At 38.1% G+C, this 19,487-nt stretch overlaps 1 protein-coding gene and 1 pseudogene across 1 annotated transcript in view; both read right to left on the bottom strand.

Annotated features, from left to right (window-relative positions):
• HDAC9 (histone deacetylase 9) overlaps nucleotides 1–19,487 on the bottom strand; it is a 741,574-nt gene that overhangs the window by 304,712 nt on the left and 417,375 nt on the right. The gene's annotated exons all lie outside the window — the stretch shown is intronic.
• Nucleotides 5,321–7,414, bottom strand: LOC115527323 (annotated as a pseudogene).

The following is a 19,487-nucleotide window of genomic DNA, read 5'->3' as shown; positions in this document are numbered from 1 at the left end:
AATAATGTACCATATGTCATATAGTATGTATATATTATATACAATTAATTTTTTTAACCTTTATTTATGAGAAAGAGAGACAGAGTGTGAGCAGGGGTGGAGCAAAGAGAGAGGGAGACACAGAATCCGAACCAGGCTCCAGGCCTTGAGTTGTCAGCACAGAGCCTGACGTGGGGCTCGAACTCACAAACCGTGAGATCATGACCTGAGCCGAAGTCGGAAGCTCAACCGACTGAGCCACCCAGGAGCCCCAAATTACAATTATTTATTAGATTTTATTTCTTAAGCTGAATGTTATGGATGTCCATTATTATATTTATCATTTTCTCTGTATATAAATACAGAGAAAATAAATTGTAAATGTTTAATAAGTTGGCGCATACAAAACACCAATATTATTGTAACACAATGGTTTTAGTTATAGGACTAAGTTTTTGTATGGAGGAAATAAAGATTCACTGGAAAATACAAACAGGGGAGTTCCTGGGTAGCTCAGTCAGTTAAGCAGCCAACTCTTCATCTGCTCTGTTCATGATCTCAAGGTTCATGGGCTCAAGCCCCACATTAGGGACTGACAGTGCAGAGCCTGCTTGGGATTCTTTCTCTCTCCCTCTCTCTTTGCCCCTCCCCCCACCAAAATAAATAACCAAAAAAAAAAAAAAAAAAAAAAAGGAAAATACAAATAGAATGAGTGAAAGAAAAAAACAGAAATAAAATGTTAAAGTAGATAAGAAAAAAATAAAATAAGTATGAAAAAATATTTTTATTAAGTTTAAGCTAATTTACAGGTCATATAGTCATAGAATATTCATTAATTTGTACCAACTTACACTGATAAATGAATACAATAACATGTACAATTAAGTATATTTCATTTTTAGAATTTCAACATATTATTAAATTCATCTCAATGAGAAAACGACGATCCTTAAGGGACTGAGAAATGAGAGCAGAAGGATGTAAATTAGAAATGTAAAATGAGGATTTGGAATAGAAAACAAATTTAAATGTGCAAATTTTAGGAAAATATCTAAAAGGACAAAAACAATTAAAAGTAATTACTTCTAAACACTGAAACTCTGATTGCTTTACTGATTGTTATATTCTTATTGTGACTGACTGTACTTTCCAAATTGCCTAATAAGCATTTATTTTATTTTATCTTATTTTATTTTACTTTATTTTTTAAAATGTCTTTATTTTTGAGAGAGAGAGGACAAGAACATACGGGAGGGACAGAAAGAGAGGGGGGGAGAGAGAGAGAATCCTAAGCAGGATCCACACCCTTTGTATGGAGGTGGATGTGGGGCTCGAACTCACGGTACCGCGAGGTCATGACCTGAGCTGAAATCAAGAGTTGGACACTTAACCAAATGAGCCACCCAGGTGCCCCATAAGCATATATTTTTATTTTAGAGGTTCTTTTGAAATGTTTTACTTTATTGTAATATCAGTATTTTAATTGGCTAGATATGCTAAGGTGGTGTGCATGTGTGTATTTAAAGTAAACACGAATTGCTATTAACTCAGACAGACTTGGACAATGAAGGACTATTAGATACAAGCTACGTATGAACAGAAACTCCCATTGCACTATTATAATCCCAGTCCCAAATTTAGAACTTGGAACATAACAGGAGCTCACTAAATTCTGAGTTTGAAGAATGTATATATTATATCTTAAAAATATGACTGCTTCTAAAAACAGAGAGAGACAAATCAAAAAACAAGACTCTTAACTATAGAGAACAAACTGGTGGTTACCAGATGGAAGGTAGGTGGGGGGGGATGGGTAAAATGGGTGATGGTGATTAAGAAATATAATTACGACGAGCATTGAGTAATATATAGAATTGCTGAATCACTATATTGTACACCTGAAACTAATGTAATACTGTATGTTAATTAGACTGGAATTAAAATTAAAAACATTTTTTAAAAACTAAATAAATAAACTGATAAAGTAAAAGAAACAAAAGAAATACATAACTCCTTCCAGATTTGGGAGAAAAATCTGACTCTATTTGTTTGAGCTGGTAAATCTACATAATTTTTAAATGTCATTTAAATTTCTTGTGTTTCTTCTTCACAGTGTGGTTTACCAAAGAGTTTTGTGGCAATCAACAACTCTAGGTCACTAAGATATCTTATTTTGTTTTAACTCACCAGTGTATTGGAATAATTACTTTATCCTATTAAAGTCATAGTTACAACAGGTGATTGAAATGAAGTTTCAGGGAAAGTCTACACTTCTCGATATGTTACTGTGTGTATAGAAGTAATTCACTTTTACCTTAGTGCCTTAAATTAAGGGTGAGACATTGGTTGATGATATTTGGCTAAAGGCTGGTATAATGCGGAATACAGCCCAAATATAGTACCTGTGAGCAGTGGTCTCCAAAGCGAGGAATACAAGCCAATACGGTGGGGTATAAAAGAAAACAGTAGAGCTTCAACTGATATTTGGTTTTTAAATAAAAAAACAAAAATCAAATAAACTATACTAATATTTGATACATGAATAGACATTAGCATTTACACCCAGTCCCTGCATCAAGGATTACACAGGACAAACTCTCTGTAAGATATCCTAACATAGGAAGGGGAGTCTAATTTCAAACCTTAATATAAAACTACAATCAATATAAAGCTATAATCAAAACAGTATGCTCCTGGCATAAGGATAGACATATAAATCAATGGAATTGTACTGAGGATCCAGAAATAAACCCTTATACTTATGACCAATTTATTTTTACCAAGAGTACTAAGATTTTTCAATGGAGAAAGATTAGTCCTTCAACAAATGGAGCTAATTCATCTGCATATCCACATGCAGAAGAATGAAACTGACCTTTTCTCACACCACACAAAAATGAACTCCAAGTGGATCACAGAACTAAATATGAGAGCTAAATTTATAAAATTCTTTTAAGAGATATAAGAGTAAATCTTAGATGTAAGACCAAAAGAAAAAAATATCCTGAAAATACATAAATTAGATATAATCAGAGCTAAAAACTTTGTTTCAAAAGGACACCATCAAGTAAATAGATAATCCATGAATCAGAGAAAATATTCACAAAACATGTATCTGATAAGAGATTTGTACCCAAACTATATAAAGAATTCTTATGCCTCCATAACAAAAAACCAACCCAATTCAAAAATTAAGTCAATTTTCTGAATACACATTTCTCTAAAACAGATACACAAATGACCAATAAGCACATGAAAAGAAGCTCAACCTCATAAGCTACAAGGGATTTGTAAATCAAAACAACAATGAGAAATAACTTCACACCAACCACATTGGTTTATAGTAAAAAAGATAGATAATAGCAACTGTTGGTGGGAATGTGGAGAAATTGGAAGTTTCATACACTTAGTAAAAAGGAAATATGATGGAGCCCCTTTGGAAAACAGTCTGGCAGTTCCTTAAAAAGTTAAACAAAGAACTACCACATAACCTAGAAATTTCCATAATATGTATATACTTAACAGAAATGAAAATACATGCCTTACAAAAATTTAAACACGAATGTTCACAACAGTACTATTCATAATAACCCAAAATAGAACAACCTATATATCCATCAACTGATGAATAAATTATGGCATATCTATGCAATGGAATATTATCTAGCCATAAAAAAGTAATTTTTTTGTTCATTCATAAATAATACACAAACTTATTTGCTATTTTCAGGAGAAATTTAGTCATTAAACTGCAAGTTGAAAAACTATGAATACCTAAAAATGTGTAAATATCCACTCAAAATAAATTTTAGTGAATTAAGTCTTAATATGTTTACATTTAAAAATCACAAGCCTATTAAGTCAAGGTCATAAATCAAATGACACAAAGTGACCAGAAACACCACATAGGGCACACTTGAAGGCCACCAATAGGCCTCCCTCCTCCGGGAGCTCTGCTGGGGAGATGGGTAATCTGGTAGCTAAAGAAGGCTGTGATAAACTGTTGAAGTCAAACACTGAACAATATATGAGACCTTAAATAAAGGAGGTAAATTCTAGGTTCTGGAGAGCTTAATCAGATTATTGGAGAAGGAAAAGAAAAGAGCACAGGCAGAAGTCTCAGAAGCATTTGAAACCAGAGGAGTCACAGCCTCTGACCTACCTGTTAGCAGCTCTCGTGGTCAAATGTGCCCAACTACCCTGGGAAGCTGCAGGTCAAGAAGCAAAGAGCGGTTCCTGCTGAGCCAGGTCCCCCTGACACTGAGAGTCCTTACCATCAGCTGAGAAAGTCCGTTCTCAAAGCATGCGCACAAAAGTTTCTAAAGGAATCCTAGTAGCTCCAAAGCCATGTCAGATGGGCAGAGCCCATGGAGGTTGGGTGTGAAGTCTCAAACATCCCAAGAATATTAGGGACAAGTGCACAGTTACACAACGAAAACAGTAAAGAGCCAGAAAGAGACATTTGTGATGTGCTGTAAATATACACTTTCGTTGTGACCTGTCGTTCCAGCTCCAGGAGCCAAGAGGTCACGCCTCCTGCCCCGAGCTCCAGTCCAGACAAAGGCACCAGCTCCTCCACGAGGCCGGGGGATGGACAAGGCACAACTTCCACTTCCCTTTAAATGATTTAACAGCTCACTGCCAGATGTAGCAGCACTTTTAGGCATTTCTAAAAATTGAAAACACTAAGTAGGTTATCCACACTAGGAAAGTACCGATACGAAGATCTCTGTCCTGGGAAATACAAATCAGAAGCCTGACTGGCGTTCCAGGCCGAGGTCAGGCAGGAGAATCCTGGCTCAGAGGGCGGAGGCCTGGGAGGTACCAAAAGGGCGCGAGCCACTCCTGTCTTCAACCGCCAACAGAGGCTGAGTAATGGCCAACCCGTTACACCTGGCAGGAGGCGGACTGCTCCCCGCGCAAGAGCAGGTGACCAGCAGACACCTAGACCCCGGGGCCACGGTGCCGCGGTCACTTCCTAGAGGTGAGGCCCAGGCTTCGTCACACATCGTTTATGCAGCACCCAAAGCGCTGCTCTTTAATATCTTCCTTGTGGGTCCCGAGCGTCCCGCCTCGGGCCACGGCGGCACCTGGAAACCTGGAGCAGAGGCCCCCACGCAGCTGCCCACTAAGCCTGCAGGCCTCGTCCGCGTGGGGACGCCCGGCCTCACTCAGCTGGTCGCGTCTCTCACCACCCACCTCAGATGCAAAAACACTTCACAACCAGATTTCTAGAAAGAGTGTCAAGAACAGGCTTCTTTACACAGCCAGGCTTCTTCCACCTGGCAGTTGCGTCTTGGGAAAAGGTAAAATGCTCCTTTAGCAGTCAACACTGTGTTCCTCACATCCTCGAACCTGGTTCTTGTAAAATCCTGGCTTTCTCTCTGGGCTCACGGGTCACGCCGTATGCGGAGTTACACAGCTCCCTGGAATCCACAGTGAGGAATTCGACTCGGTCTTCACTCCCGGAACTGCAGGAAGGGCCGCCGCTGACCAGCAGCTCAAATTTCCAGCCCTCAATCACGTGGCTACAACTGCGCAAGCTCCTCTTCCTCACGCTGAAGCTCACGCTATGCGGCACCTGTGACGTTTTGCGGCCTCGTTCTCGAATTTTATCCTTCACAAGTTTCCTTACCGAGGAAATGTTATAAAATTCTGCTTTCTCCAACACCCCTTACTCTATCCAGTTCAGCACAGGAACCAAATAGGTAGAATGTCTGTCCCATCCTTGTCCAAGTCCTGGCCACGTGCTCCTGTGGCCTAAACGGTACACGAAAGATTTCCGGTCCGCACAGCGTCTGCCAGGTGGTGAGGAAGTAGGTTCCGCCTTCATCGTGCAGGATCCACTAGCACCTGCGGCCAGACCCGGAGCGCCGCTGTGCAGCAACAGCTCTGGCAGCCGCCCCCTGCCGCCCCGAATGCGGTTCCAAGGTGCCCTCTAACTGTGCCTGCGGTACCAGCTCGCAGTCCTTCTCCAAGACCTCAGAAAGCCCCGTCACAGCGCCACAGAGAATACTTTCCGGTTGATGGGGTAAAATGCCTCCATGTGGTCAGAAGGTACAAACTTTCAGTTATGTAATGTACAGCATGGTGAATATGGTTTAATAATACTGTATTATGTATTCAAAAAAATGTAATGAAGCTCTGATGCATGCTACAGCATGGATGAACCCTTGAAAACATACGAAGTGAAAGAGGACAGCCACACAAGACCATGTATTGTACAATTCCGTTTACGTAAAATGTCCTGAATAGACACATTTTCTTTTATGTAGACAGTAGATTCATAGTTCCCTGAGAGTAGAGGTGGGGTAGTGGGGAATTACTGTTGATGGGCACAGAGTTTCTTTTGAGGGTGATTAAAATGTTCTAAAATTGACTGTGTTAATGGTGGTACAACTGTGTGAATATATTAAAAACTATTGAATTGTACACTGAAGGGACTCAACCATATGATATGTGAATTGTATCTCAATAAAGTTGTTAAAAATAACACTTTTTTCATCATAGTGCCAAAAGCCCATTAACTCTCAAGGCAAAATTTATTTACAAATGATTTTTATTTCATTTTTATCTCACCTTTCTCAGTTTATCCTTTTGTGCATATTCTGTTAACATATAGAATACACTCATGTAATGGTACATTTATGTAATTTGGAAAGATATACTTTTACGTCTTTTTATGTATCTATATAATGATTATATACATAAGTATCTGCTGAAATATGTGTATTACCTGTGATAAAAAAATTGTACACAATAAGAGTTGAAGAGTAAAGTGTTCCTTCTTATTTTTGTTTTAAATTTTTTAACTTTTATTTATTTTTGAAAGAGCGCACAAGGGGGAGAGGGACCAGAAAGAGGGAGACAGAGGATCAGATTTGAAGGCTCCCACAGGGAGCACAGAGCCCACGGTGGGGTGGGGTGGGGTGGGGCATCAAATTCAGGAACCATGAGATCATGACCTGAGCCAAAAAGAAGAGTTGGTAGCTTAACCCGCTGAGCTGCCCAGCTCAGTAAAAATGCTCAATAAAGTGTTCCTTTTTAAAGTAAATTTTGATAAGGTAGAGGGTACCTTTCCACATTGGGCTCCATTCTGACATTGTGGTATCTACTTGGGATTCTCTCTCTCCCTCTCTCTCTGCCCCTACCCCCCTCTCAAAATAAATACATAAACTTAAAAAAAAAAAAAAGACAGGGTACCTTTAACAAATATGTAAGACTGTTTATCATTCCCCATTTCCCATAGCAATGGGCAGTATTTCTGAATTCTAGTGTGCGAGAGTGGCAACTAAGTCCCGGAGAAGCTGGAATAACAAATTTGTTCTCAGCAGCAACAGAAAGCACTCACTATTTCTATACTAACCTTCCAGTTCCTAGTGGTGGCCCCTTGTAGCAGAGGTCGGGATCCAGGTAGATAAATTACTGCTGTCATGTACTCACTGGTTTCTTCCAGTGAGGGCAGGTCAGTCTCACTCCCTTCTTCTCAGAATCTTCTCATTCCAAACAAGAGTCTTAGCTTAGCATATTATTCATACCATCAGACAATATACAAAAAGGCACAAAGGAAAGGTAAAAATTTATATGTCAAATATTATCCTCATTTTCAAATCATGAGGAATCTATAAACAATGTGACTCATGAGGCAGAGCTGTGGGTACATGAACAGTACACAGCTTTCAGGTAAAGCATCACTAGCAGAATCAGAGGGAATTGTTTTCAAATGTACCAGCATTTATATGTGTGTGCAGGGTGAATGTATATGGTATGTGGTTATACCATAATTCTGGATTGAGGCTTAAAGGTTTACTTTAAACTCTAAAACTGAACCTATTTAACAACATTGTTCCTCAACTAAGTAGAATATTGGTAAAAGTTACTATGTATGTGAAGATTATGTAAATTGTTTCCAATGCATTCATAGATACCCTCAGATATAAGAGTTGTAAGGGGAAAATAATTACTAATGTGGTTACACTATGCCTTTACATCTGTGGTTGTTTTGGAAATGTTTAAGATCCAGCCACTTTGGAGTGCTCTTGGAAAATGACCATTTTAAATCACTTGGGATTTTACTGACTACAGAATACAAAAGAAACCACATTTGAATTTTGAAATTAAATAAGTGGCTAGTCCATAATGAGTAATTTCTTTCACAATAAAAAAGTAAAGAAAACAAGTTATATTTTTGTTCCTTTATTTGCTTTTTAGCTTCTACATTTTACAATTGCCTGTGGAAAAAATTTCAAGAGAATAGATTGAAATCATTTTAATTGCATAACAGCCCAGAGGAAGATAGAATTGTGCAATAGTCCTCACTAGTACCCTCTGTTTGGTTGATAGCCAGTGCACAGTGCAGCATGAACAATGGAGCGCTGGTCTAGAAATAATAGCCTGAAGATAAAGGGAGAAAAATAGAGGTTTCGTTTGACTATGATGAATCTCTTGAGCATTTCCTTTATTCCTCCCCTTTGATAATTAGAGTCCAGATATAAAACAAATCATAATGAGAAGAATGACAAGCAGTATAAATCATTGCTATTTAAGACACAAGTATTAGATGGATTTATCCTGAATAAGTGTTCTTAGCCTAGGTTCTCTGAAGAATTCTAGTGGGTACAAAATCCCTGAAATTGTGTCCAAAGTTGCTTGAGTATGTGCATCTGTGAATTTTCTGGACCTGTAATCTGTAGCTTTCATCGGAGGTCCTTAAAAAAATGTTACAAGTCACGGCTGCAAGAAAAAAATGCAGTAGTGGCTTTAATAATGTCCCAATAATTACAACTTTTAGGTTTCTCTATTAATAAACCAGGTTTTCTTTCTAAATTTTATTTATTTATTTGGGGGAAGGGAGCAGAAAGAGAGAGGGAGAGAGAGAATGCCAAGCAGACTCTGCACTGTCAGTGTGTAGCTCAACATGGGGCTCAAACCCACGGGTTGTGAGATGATGACCTGAGCCAAAATCAAGAGTTGGATGCTTAACCAGTTGAGCCACCCAGGCGCCCAATAAACCAGTTTTGATGACAGTATGTCCTGAGTGGATTTTTATTTTAAAAACCATGGATTTAAACATATAACAAAGTGGTCAAGTAAGTAGGTTGAGAAATCTTGCAGAATCAGGCATTTAAGTTTTATACCTTCACCTTTCCTCCCAAGAAAACATCTTAACTAAACTCAACATTAGGAGAATGCCCATATTTCACTACTAGTCTCCAGATCCAATTGCTTGTGTGCAAATTACCAAACATGTCAAGTTCTAGAAAATGTGTGATTTTATGTCGATTTCACCATCTCCCAAAACATACACGCGTCAAAGGCAAGATATTCCAATTTTGTCACTGAACTAGAAGCCAATTACTGGTAGCTCCCTGCTAAAATGTTGGGCTAACAAAAAAAGAAAGAGAAAGAATATTGTTTCACCTATATTTCTTCTGGCATTTAACCACAAGCATCCTCTTAAAACAGAAAACTTTCCTCTAAAAATAGAAAAGTGTTTGAGGAAACACACAGCTCAACCTGTAGCCTGTAAGAAAACATCTTAAACACTTGTCTCTATAAGTTGGAATGAAATATTGCTGTTTAATCTACAACAAGACCTTTATAATCATAGGACACATTTACTAAGACAAATATAATTTATATTATATTTACTACTTATATTTACTACTTACATTATATTTACTAATAATCATAGGACACATTTACTAAGACAAATATAATACACCTCAAAATAATTTAATTTTTGAAAGGAATGACTTTGTAAATATTTCCTCAAACCTAAAAATAAATATCACAAAACAGGCATTGCAATTTAAACAATTCTGTGATGATTTCTTGACTTTGGTGGAATTTAACGAATTGATTAATCTATACACTCATTCACTATATTAAGAGTCTATTAAATGTTAGGCATCATGGTAGCAACCAGAAGATACAATGATGAATAAAACAGATATAGTCACTGCCCTGTGGAGTTTATAGTCTAGTGAGGGGGACAAATATTCATCAGGTATACACAAAAAAATATAAAGAAGCAACTGAGGTAAGGGCTATAAGCGAGTCAAGATAAGCTTCTCCAAGGAAGGGATATTTGGGCCAAAAGATGAAAAATAATAAGGAGCTCTCAGCACAGAGCCCGACATGGGGCTCGAACTCATGAACTGTGAGATCATGACCTGAGCCGAAGTCCAGCACTTAACTGACTGAGGCACCAGGCACCCACATTTGTTAATATTCTGATGGGATATAAGAAGGCCTTTCTATTTTTAGCTTGAAATAACTAACTTAAACTAGTTAGTACTTAAATTGGTACAATGATCATATTGCCTGTGGTAAGAATTTTTTCAGTGTTTGCATCAGAAATGACTATTTTCATAAATTTTAAAAGCTAATGATTCTCAATTTCAAAAACCTTTCTCAGTTTTCTTCTTACAACCGATCTTCAATAATTCTATCTTCCCTGAGATTGTCCTATGTGTTACACTGCACTGCATTTTATTTTTTTTTATTATTTTTTTTTTTAATTTTTTTTTCAACGTTTATTTATTTTTGGGACAGAGAGAGACAGAGCATGAACGGGGGAGGGGCAGAGAGAGAGGGAGACACAGAATCGGAAACAGGCTCTAGGCTCCGAGCCATCAGCCCAGAGCCTGACGCGGGGATCGAAGTCACGGAGCGCGAGATCGTGACCTGGCTGAAGTCGGACGCTTAACCGACTGCGCCACCCAGGCGCCCCTGCACTGCATTTTAAATGTTTATTGATCTGCATTGATCCATTCCTACCTCCATGAGCATAGACCAACAGATTTATTTTTAAAACCCAAAAGGGGAGATGCCGGGGTGGCTCAGTTGGTTAAGTGTCCAACTCTTGATTTTGGCTCATGAAATCAGTTTGTGGATTTGAGCCCCATGGCGGGCTTTGTGCTGGCAGTGCAGAGCCTGCTTGGGATTCTCTCTCTGCTCCTGCTCACAGGCTCTGCCTTTCTGTCTCTCAAAAAATAAATAAATAAGGTTTAAAAACAATCCAAAACGGGATATAACTATAACCTAGTATTAGCAAAAGAAACTTGTAATATCTAAAAAGAACAAACACATAATATAATACTAATACATAATGCTTAGTTATAAGCATTTTAGTTTAAGATCCTATCTGGTATTATTTGGTTTTAGTATAACAGATTTAATTCTGAATAGAATGACACAGACAATGTAAATTTCACTAAAATAAATTCCTGGCTTACATGAATGAACATCAGTTTAAAAGTTATTTTAGTGGCACCTGGGTGTCTTAGTCCATTAAGTATCCGACTTTGGCTCAGGACATGATCTCACAGTTGATGAGTTCGAGACCCACGTTGGGATCTGTGCTGACCGCTCAGAGCCTGGAGCCTGTTTCAGATTCTGTGTCTCCTTCTCTCTCTGCCCCTCCCCTGCTCATGCTCTTTCTGTCTCTCTCAAAAATAAATAAACATTAAAAATTTTAAAGTTGTTTTATCTCTCTGAAAAATATTTAAAATATTATCATGCATTTTTATGCACATGTTATTTATTAATGATATACCAAAATTCCTATTAAGAATGATATTGATAAAGTAAATCTGAAAATGTACAATAAATATAAAGAAGATATTTAAAGTGGTTATATTCAATTGCTGCCAAACTTATTATATTTGATTTACTACATGTCAATAAACACAATATCTAGTGTTAATGGTGTGATTTTTCATGTGCTTAGTTCTTCAGTAAAAAAATAAATAATAATTATCTTTTCACAACTTGCTCATAATTTGTTCACAACTTAGTAAAAGCTAAAATAGTTCTCATTATTAGATGGTGAGTCTATTATTAATTATACCTGGAGATTTTACACCATGCTTCTTAAATATGGGGTTTGAAACAAAGTCAGTGGAGGAGGTCACAATACATGAGGGAGAAGAAGAAAACTGAAAGTCTATTGTTAACCATCTTTAGGAGTTTGAACTTCATTTTGAACGCAGCAAGTACTCATTGACATGTTATAGAAGGTGAAAGAAGATGATTATATTTGCATTTATGGATAGCTTAACATTTCATTTTAGTTGAGTGGGAATTGAAAGACTGGTTGTTGGCAGAGCTGATGAGTCATGACCAGTGGGCCTCTGGCTGAGCTACCAATCCGTCCTTCTGCCTGCTCAATTGTCCCTGAATCTGTTGAACATTTGCTTGGGTTGGTATGAGTTTGCTTTGTGTTTGGTGAAGATAAAAGGAGTTCTGGGGGAATATGAAAGAAAATATGGGACAAGATGAGGAATGCAGAGGAGAGAACAAGTCTGCCCTCTGGCCCCACTGAATGGTTATTTAAGCTTTAGGAGGTCAAGCCTTCCAGTAAAAGGTGAAAGACCTGTTTTTGTATGAGATTTAAAGCCCAAGCACTGTTCTTCTGGGCCTCCTGTGGTAAATGGGTCATAAAGTGTGAAAGAGGGCATTTTCTTATTTCTGGCAGAAGAAATCATTGACGAAATAATTGAAATTATTGAAGACTAAAGGGAATGGAGGGCCACTTAGCACTCTGATTATTGTAAAGCTTTGAAAACTTTGGAGGCAGCAACCAAAACGTGGGCAGTGGTGGTGGGCGTCACAGATCATGGCAGGAGCTGGTGGTTCTCAAGTAAACATGGATTCATTCCTGAACATATTAGTACTGCAGGGGCATGGAATCAGGCTCTTGGTCCAGAGTTATGGAGTTAAGGATTACCACGGCAGCAGAAGGTGGGTAATTGATGTAAATGTGATCTAATTTTAATCACTGGCCAGATACATGTATTACAAATGAATTCAATGAATCAGACAATTAGAGACAAGCAGGAGACTCTATAGTAATCCGGTTGACACAGCTGGGTGGTCAGACTCAGAACTGCAGTTATGGGTTGAACAGAAGAAGGACCTATGAGATATTTAGAAGACAGAAACAACGTAATGTGATGAATTGGGAATCTCTCCTTGAGGGAATTGGGGAGCAATGATGAAAAGCATGGCCTCTGAAATCAGACTGTTTTGTATTTATCACTTAACAGCTGCACGATAGGCAAATTACTTAACTTCTTAAAATCTCAGTTGTCCCATATTTTGAATTTGTAAGTTTTGAATAACAGTAGTATCTACTGCTAGTATCTAATAGAGATGCCTCTCAAAGTTAAATGAGACGACTCACTTAAAATACCTAGCACAATGCTAGGCACATTCTAGGCATTCAGAACATATGAAAAATCATTAGCAAACCTGCAGAAAGTATTCAAATTATGAGGAAATCAAAGTGTCCATTATAGGAAGTCCTATTTATATGCAAATAAAACATCCTGTTAGATGAACAGATTTATCATCGACACTGTCGCCAATATGCTGATTGTTAATGGGTTAATATTCTGAATATTTGGTCACCTTTAGGCTTTGCTTATGCATGAATTTTTCCTACCAGAATATGTTTATATGTGTGTATCTACATGTGTGTATGCATATACCTGTATGTATGTGTGTGTATTTATTACATCTGTGCGTGTGTGTGTATATAAGTATATGAAAATAATACCTTGCAAGCAAGATCATAAAATTGCATTCAAATAATTAAATAGATACAAAAGTAACGTGAGATGAAAAATTGACAAATTGTGATCACAAATAATAAAAATCCTTCTTCCCTGATATTTCTCAGGAGACAGCTCTGTGTCCAGCAGGGTTCTGGCAGAACCATGAGTTACGTCTTGGGATAGAGTAAGGAATAGAATCACAGAGCAAGGAAGGTGCCCTATTACTTGCATGATATAATCCCTGAAATTCCCCTATTTGCTTCTAAATCTGTGAGAGAGAAGAATGAGTCTCTTTTGTTCACCATTAGATGCCCCAGTCACAGGGAACAATAAATATTTGTTAAATTAAACTATAGTATTTGGGGTTCCCAAAATTCTGACTATATTTTAAAATTGTAATCTAGCTCTTAAAAAACATGTAATTTGGGGTGCCTGGGTGGCTCAGTCGGTTGAGTGTCTGAGATCGGCTAGGTCATGATCTCGCAGTTAGTGGGTTTGAGCCCCACGTTGGGCTCTGTGCCGACAGCTCAGAGACTGAAGCCTGCTTCAGATTCTGTGTCTCCCCCTCTCTCTGTCCCTCCCCCGTTCGTGCTCTGTCTCTCTCTCTGTCAAAAATAAATGAACATTAAAAAAATTTGAAAAAACAGATGTAATTTAACCCATTTTACCAAGGAAAAAATTGTTCTGTAATATGAAAGTGACTTGATCATGATATATAGCAATTAAATATCTGGAATTGAAAAAAAAAGGTCCAGCATTCATGTTGGGAGTCTGTTTTTAACAACTACATTATTTTCTTAATTATATTTCAAATTATACACATGTACCTGTGTGTGTGTGCGTGTGTGTGTGTGTGTGTGCGTACGCACGTGTGTGTAGAGACAGAGCCAGGGGAAGAGAGAGGAGACAGAGTACTTTAACCTACATTGATTTTTTTTATTGATTTTATGGGAGTTTCTGTGTTCTGGGAGTTTTCATTGTGCAGTGACCGACCATACTAGCTGGGATTGTCCATGGAGACAGCAGCTGACCTACACCTCTGACCTCCATCTGCACTCTCATGCCTAGAATCTTACCTCCCAGTACCCCACTCTTAGCTGAAAGCTCTTCTTATTCTAGTTTTGTCACTCCCTGTCTCCCATTACTGCAGCTTGAGGACCTCATTGTGACTTCTCTTCCCTTCATCCCTCTTCTGGCTTTATTTCTGTCCATTTCTAGCATAAACTCCATGATCAGTTCCAGGACTCAAAATACCGTTTTTTCAGGGTCTTTCCCCAGATTTGCAACCTTCTCATCAGTCTTACTATTTGTTTTCTTTATTTTTAATGTTACAGACCGCTACTAGAGAAAGCCATAGAGAAACAGCAGTGGGTGCCCTTCATTAAAAATTCAGTCTCAAGCCTCAGCTGGCCTCTCAAGTCAGCCGGACAATCTGTCTATATGTCCCAAGTCCCCTTCCTCCCTCTTTCCCCTTAGCAGCCCTTCCAAATCCCCATCATTCTCTATAAACCCTTGACCCCACTCAGCAAATGACCTCACCTTTTACTTCACAAAGGAAATAGAGGCCAACAGACAGCAACTCCCTCCACTTCCTGCCCCCTCCTCTACATTCTTATCAGCACCCACATCCATCCTTACCTCTTTTCCTCATTTTTCAGTTGAAGCAATGTCTCTCCTCTTAGCCAAGGCTAATCCCACCACCTGTGATCTGGATTCCATCCCTTCCCGCTCCCTCAGGGACATGCTCTATCAATCATCCATGCTCCTGTATCTTCAGCCTCTCTTGGTGTACTGGCTCTCTCCCTTCTACATACAAAATGCTCTCTTTGCTTCCAACTCAAATACACACACACACACACACACACACACACTCCTTTCTACACTCCCATCCTCTTCAGCTTACTGCCAGAACTTTCTCTTTTCTTTCTCAGCCAAGCTTCTTAAAAAAGAAAATCTCCTCTGATTTTAAAAGGAGTACATGCTCATTTTACAATGTTTGGAGAATAAAGATATTCAAAGAAGAAAATAATAATGTCCATAATATACACCACCCAAGGATGACAACTGATAATATTTTGGTTTTGGGGTTTTTTGTAGTTTTGTTTTTCACTCCTTATAAAAAAATGGGTATCATACTGCATAAAGTTTTGCATCTTTTTTTTTCATTTACTGTGACCATGTTTCCTGTCTCAAATACCCTCACAAACAGTCTGTTAGTGGTTGTTTATTATTGCATTATAAGTGTAACAATTTAAATACTTCCTTTATTAGACTGTTAGACTGTTCAATTTTTTCCTTCTATAAATAATCATAAACATGCTTCCTGAAGACAAACCCATACTTTTTCCTCTCCTCCTACTCATTAGTCTGCCTAAGACAATCTGTCTTGTACCTCCTTCAGTTGAGATTTCACTCATTAAAGTTACCAGTGACTCTTTACCAATGTTGAAGAGACTTTTCTGGTTTATCTCACTGAGCTTCTTTGAGGTGCTTGACAGTGTAAGCAATTATTTCCTTGAAATAATCTTCAGCTCCGGCTTCCAAGAAACAACATCCCTACTTTCCATCTTTCTAGGTCTTCCCTATCATCCCCTTTGCACGTTCTTCTTCCTGGTCTTGCCTTTGAAAATTGGCTTCACTGGAGCTCCATCCACAGCCCTGGACTCTATTTCTACACTTTGTTCCTGGGGGTAAGCATTGACTCATCCTTCATTCAAAACGCTGATGGTTTCCAACCTGTGCGTCCAGCCTGGCTTATCTCCTCTGGGGAGGCTTTTCTACCTCTTAGTCAAGCTCTCTGAATTCTTTTTCCTTTTCTAAGCTCTTGTGAATCCTATACCTAACTCTATCATGGCATGCATTGCTTTTATTTTAAACTGTTGGTGACTTGCCCTTCTCTTTCCAGGGACTCTAAAGCTCAGTACTATTGACATTTGTGTCAAATAATTCTTTGCTGTGGGGCTCTGTCCTATGTTGGCAGGGCGTTTAACATCTTTCATTTCTATCAAGATGTTATTAGCAATCCTCCAAAAATGTTATCATCATAAGTTTCTGAAGATTTTGTCAAATTCCCCTAAATACAAAATCCCCCAAGTGGCAAACCACTGTGCTAACCTGGGAGTTTTGTGAGGGTAGGACCTGTGTATTCGTGTCCATTCCAGTGTCCAGCATGTAAATGATGTCAAAGAAAAATAAAAATTAATAGGAACAGGTTGTTGGTTTTACAAAAATATTCCATTTTTATTGTCAACCGTCAAGCAAATATTATATTACTAACAAGTTTCCTTGACCCATGATAGGTATTAAAAATCAACAAAGTCCTTAAACTCAAGGAGCTTACAATTTTGGAGGAAATAAGTGAGTCAGACATGCAATCAGCATGCATATGGGAACTTAATTATACAAACGAAATGGTTCAGTTTTGCTGTGGCACTTTGGAAATTTTGTTACTGCTCCGGGACAAGAAAGCAAAAAAGGAAAATGTTAAGAGGAGCCAGACCTTTTACCACATGTGAACAAAAGACCTGATTGGCACAAAAGCAAGAGAGATGGGGCATTTGCCACTCATATGGGAAAGACTGGGGACAGGTTTCAAACAGATGGGTCAGAATCTAGGTCTTTAAGGACACAAGTCTGCTCACACATAAAGTAGATTATTTCTTTCAATGATAGGTTTAATTTAGCTACTGACTATAGGTTCATGTTTTGTTCCAGTAAAATATGTTATATTGTCTACAATGTTTTCAATTAATTTAATTTTTATATAATCGTGGATGTATGTGTTCAGTTAACCATTGGAATACAAGACGCAGACCTATTTAGATAAGTAGATGTGAGCAAATGGTTGTTCTCAATGGTAGCAACATGCTTTCCCAGTTGTTCTCAATGGTAGCAAATTTTGCTCCTCAAAGGATATTTGACACTGTTGAGACACTTTTGGTCGCCCAACTGGTGAGGAGGTAGGGAAGTGTGCCATTGGCATGTAATAGGTAGAGGTGAGAGATGCTGCTAAAATACTAAAATGCACAGGAGAGCCCCACACAACAAAGAATTATTGGGCTGACATTTTGGAATGTCAGTAGTGCTGAGATTGGAAAATCTTCATTCTTATGGATCCACAACACCAATTAGCACATTAAAGGATCTAGACTCCTGCAGATAGGTAGATAGATAGATAGATAGATAGATAATAGATAGATGATTGATTTAAATTTAAAATTTATTCATTTATTTATTTAATATCTTTAAAAACAAGATCTCACTAGATTATTTTACTATGAACCCTGACTATATATTAGGTATATTGGGTAAAACATATTGATTAAAATTAAAATATATATTAAAATTAATTTTACCTATTTTTATATTTTTAATGTGACTACTACAAAATATAAAATCACGTATGTGGCTTGCATTATATTTCTGCTGGATGACACTTATCTATCCATTTCCTCATATCAGTAAAAAAAAAGTATTCCACTTCCTGTAAAATATTGAAAATCTTTGTTAACCAGTGTTAATTGATATTTTACTCCTTTCCTCCCCAATCTTAATTTATTGTAATGTAGATTAGTAATTAGTTGTTGGTCATAGGTAAGCTCTATGGGCTTTTAGAAAAATTATTATCCAATCTGTGTATATGCAAGAGAATAGCTCTCCTGATGTTCATATGTTTAAAGTCAGATTTAGCGTTTCAGCAGCTATTGAAATCACTAATATGTTTAGACTTTGAGCAAATTCTTGACTCTATCATTGCTCCAAATCCTCTTTTTCCCTCTTTTTGAAATAACTAAAATGACTCGAATATCAAGTTCAAAGCAGATGAGAAAGTCATTTGAGAATATCCATTTGTCACCCACAGATGTGGCTGTGGGTATCAATGAGAATGTGTCATTCACATACATTCAAATACATTCACATGCATTCAAATACGGTTAGCTAGTTAGAATCACAATATTGGAGGAAAAATGGATGGCAATAGAGTTTTATATAGTATGGAGAATGCTGGGAGAATGCTGAATCCTAAAGTCACAAAAGGTAAGGAAGGGTCCACAATACTTCTAGTATTCCTAACCAAGGGAAGGCCAAACTCTTCCCAAATCAAAAGTATGGAGGAAGAAAAATGTGAACAAAAGTTAAAACAGCATAGGAGCTGCAACTTTGTGAACCAAAGACTCCTTTTCTGTGTGTGGCCAGTTAAACCTTGCTAAGGCTGTGCTTGCAGGCAGGCCGGGCAGAGCACACAGGTGACACTGGGTCTTAATTCCAGCAAGGACACTTCTGTGCTCTCAAGAGGATTTAACGGATGACACTTGCATGGTAGCAGGGAATGCTTCTAGTTTTGAAGGGCTGTTTTTGATATTGTTTCTCTCTCAGCCACCCTCTTCCCCAGCCCAGGAGTGGCAGGGATGCCACATTAGTCAAGGCAGGACAAGGTCAGGGCTTGGCCTAAGATCTGGTTGTGGGAATATGCAAAAGGAAGTGGCTAAAATTAGCAATGGACTGAATGTGTGCCAGTGTTGTGGAGAAAGGGGAGAGAGTGGAGGAGCAACTCCAGATGATATTTGTATTGTCCTGTCTGGGGGAAAAAATAAGAATATAACACTCCCCAGGTAGGGGGAGGAGGGGTTGGGGGAGTGGACATTACGGTTTTCTTCACCCCCCTTTTTTCAGACCTGTCGGCTAATTTCATTGCGTTGCTTTCTCCCCAGCTTTTCCAATTTGGAATCCTTTGTAAACATGTTATATTTCATGTGTTTGCTCACTATGTCTTAAAAAACTGAATTAACATTGAAAAGATGGAATTGGGAACAAACTAGTTTGTGCCTCAATGTAGAAAAGTGGGCAAGATATTCAGGACAGAGAAAAACTAGAGAAATTCAACATAGATTTCCTCTAACATATCTTTGTCTTCTTAAAGATCCGTTATTAATTTGCACAATTGGA

The sequence above is a fragment of the Lynx canadensis genome, chromosome A2, assembly GCF_007474595.2.
Source record: "Lynx canadensis isolate LIC74 chromosome A2, mLynCan4.pri.v2, whole genome shotgun sequence".
NCBI classification, from domain to species: Eukaryota; Metazoa; Chordata; class Mammalia; order Carnivora; family Felidae; genus Lynx; species Lynx canadensis.
The sequence above is the reverse complement of the archived record's forward strand: the minus strand, read 5'-3'. Positions and strand labels throughout refer to the sequence as shown.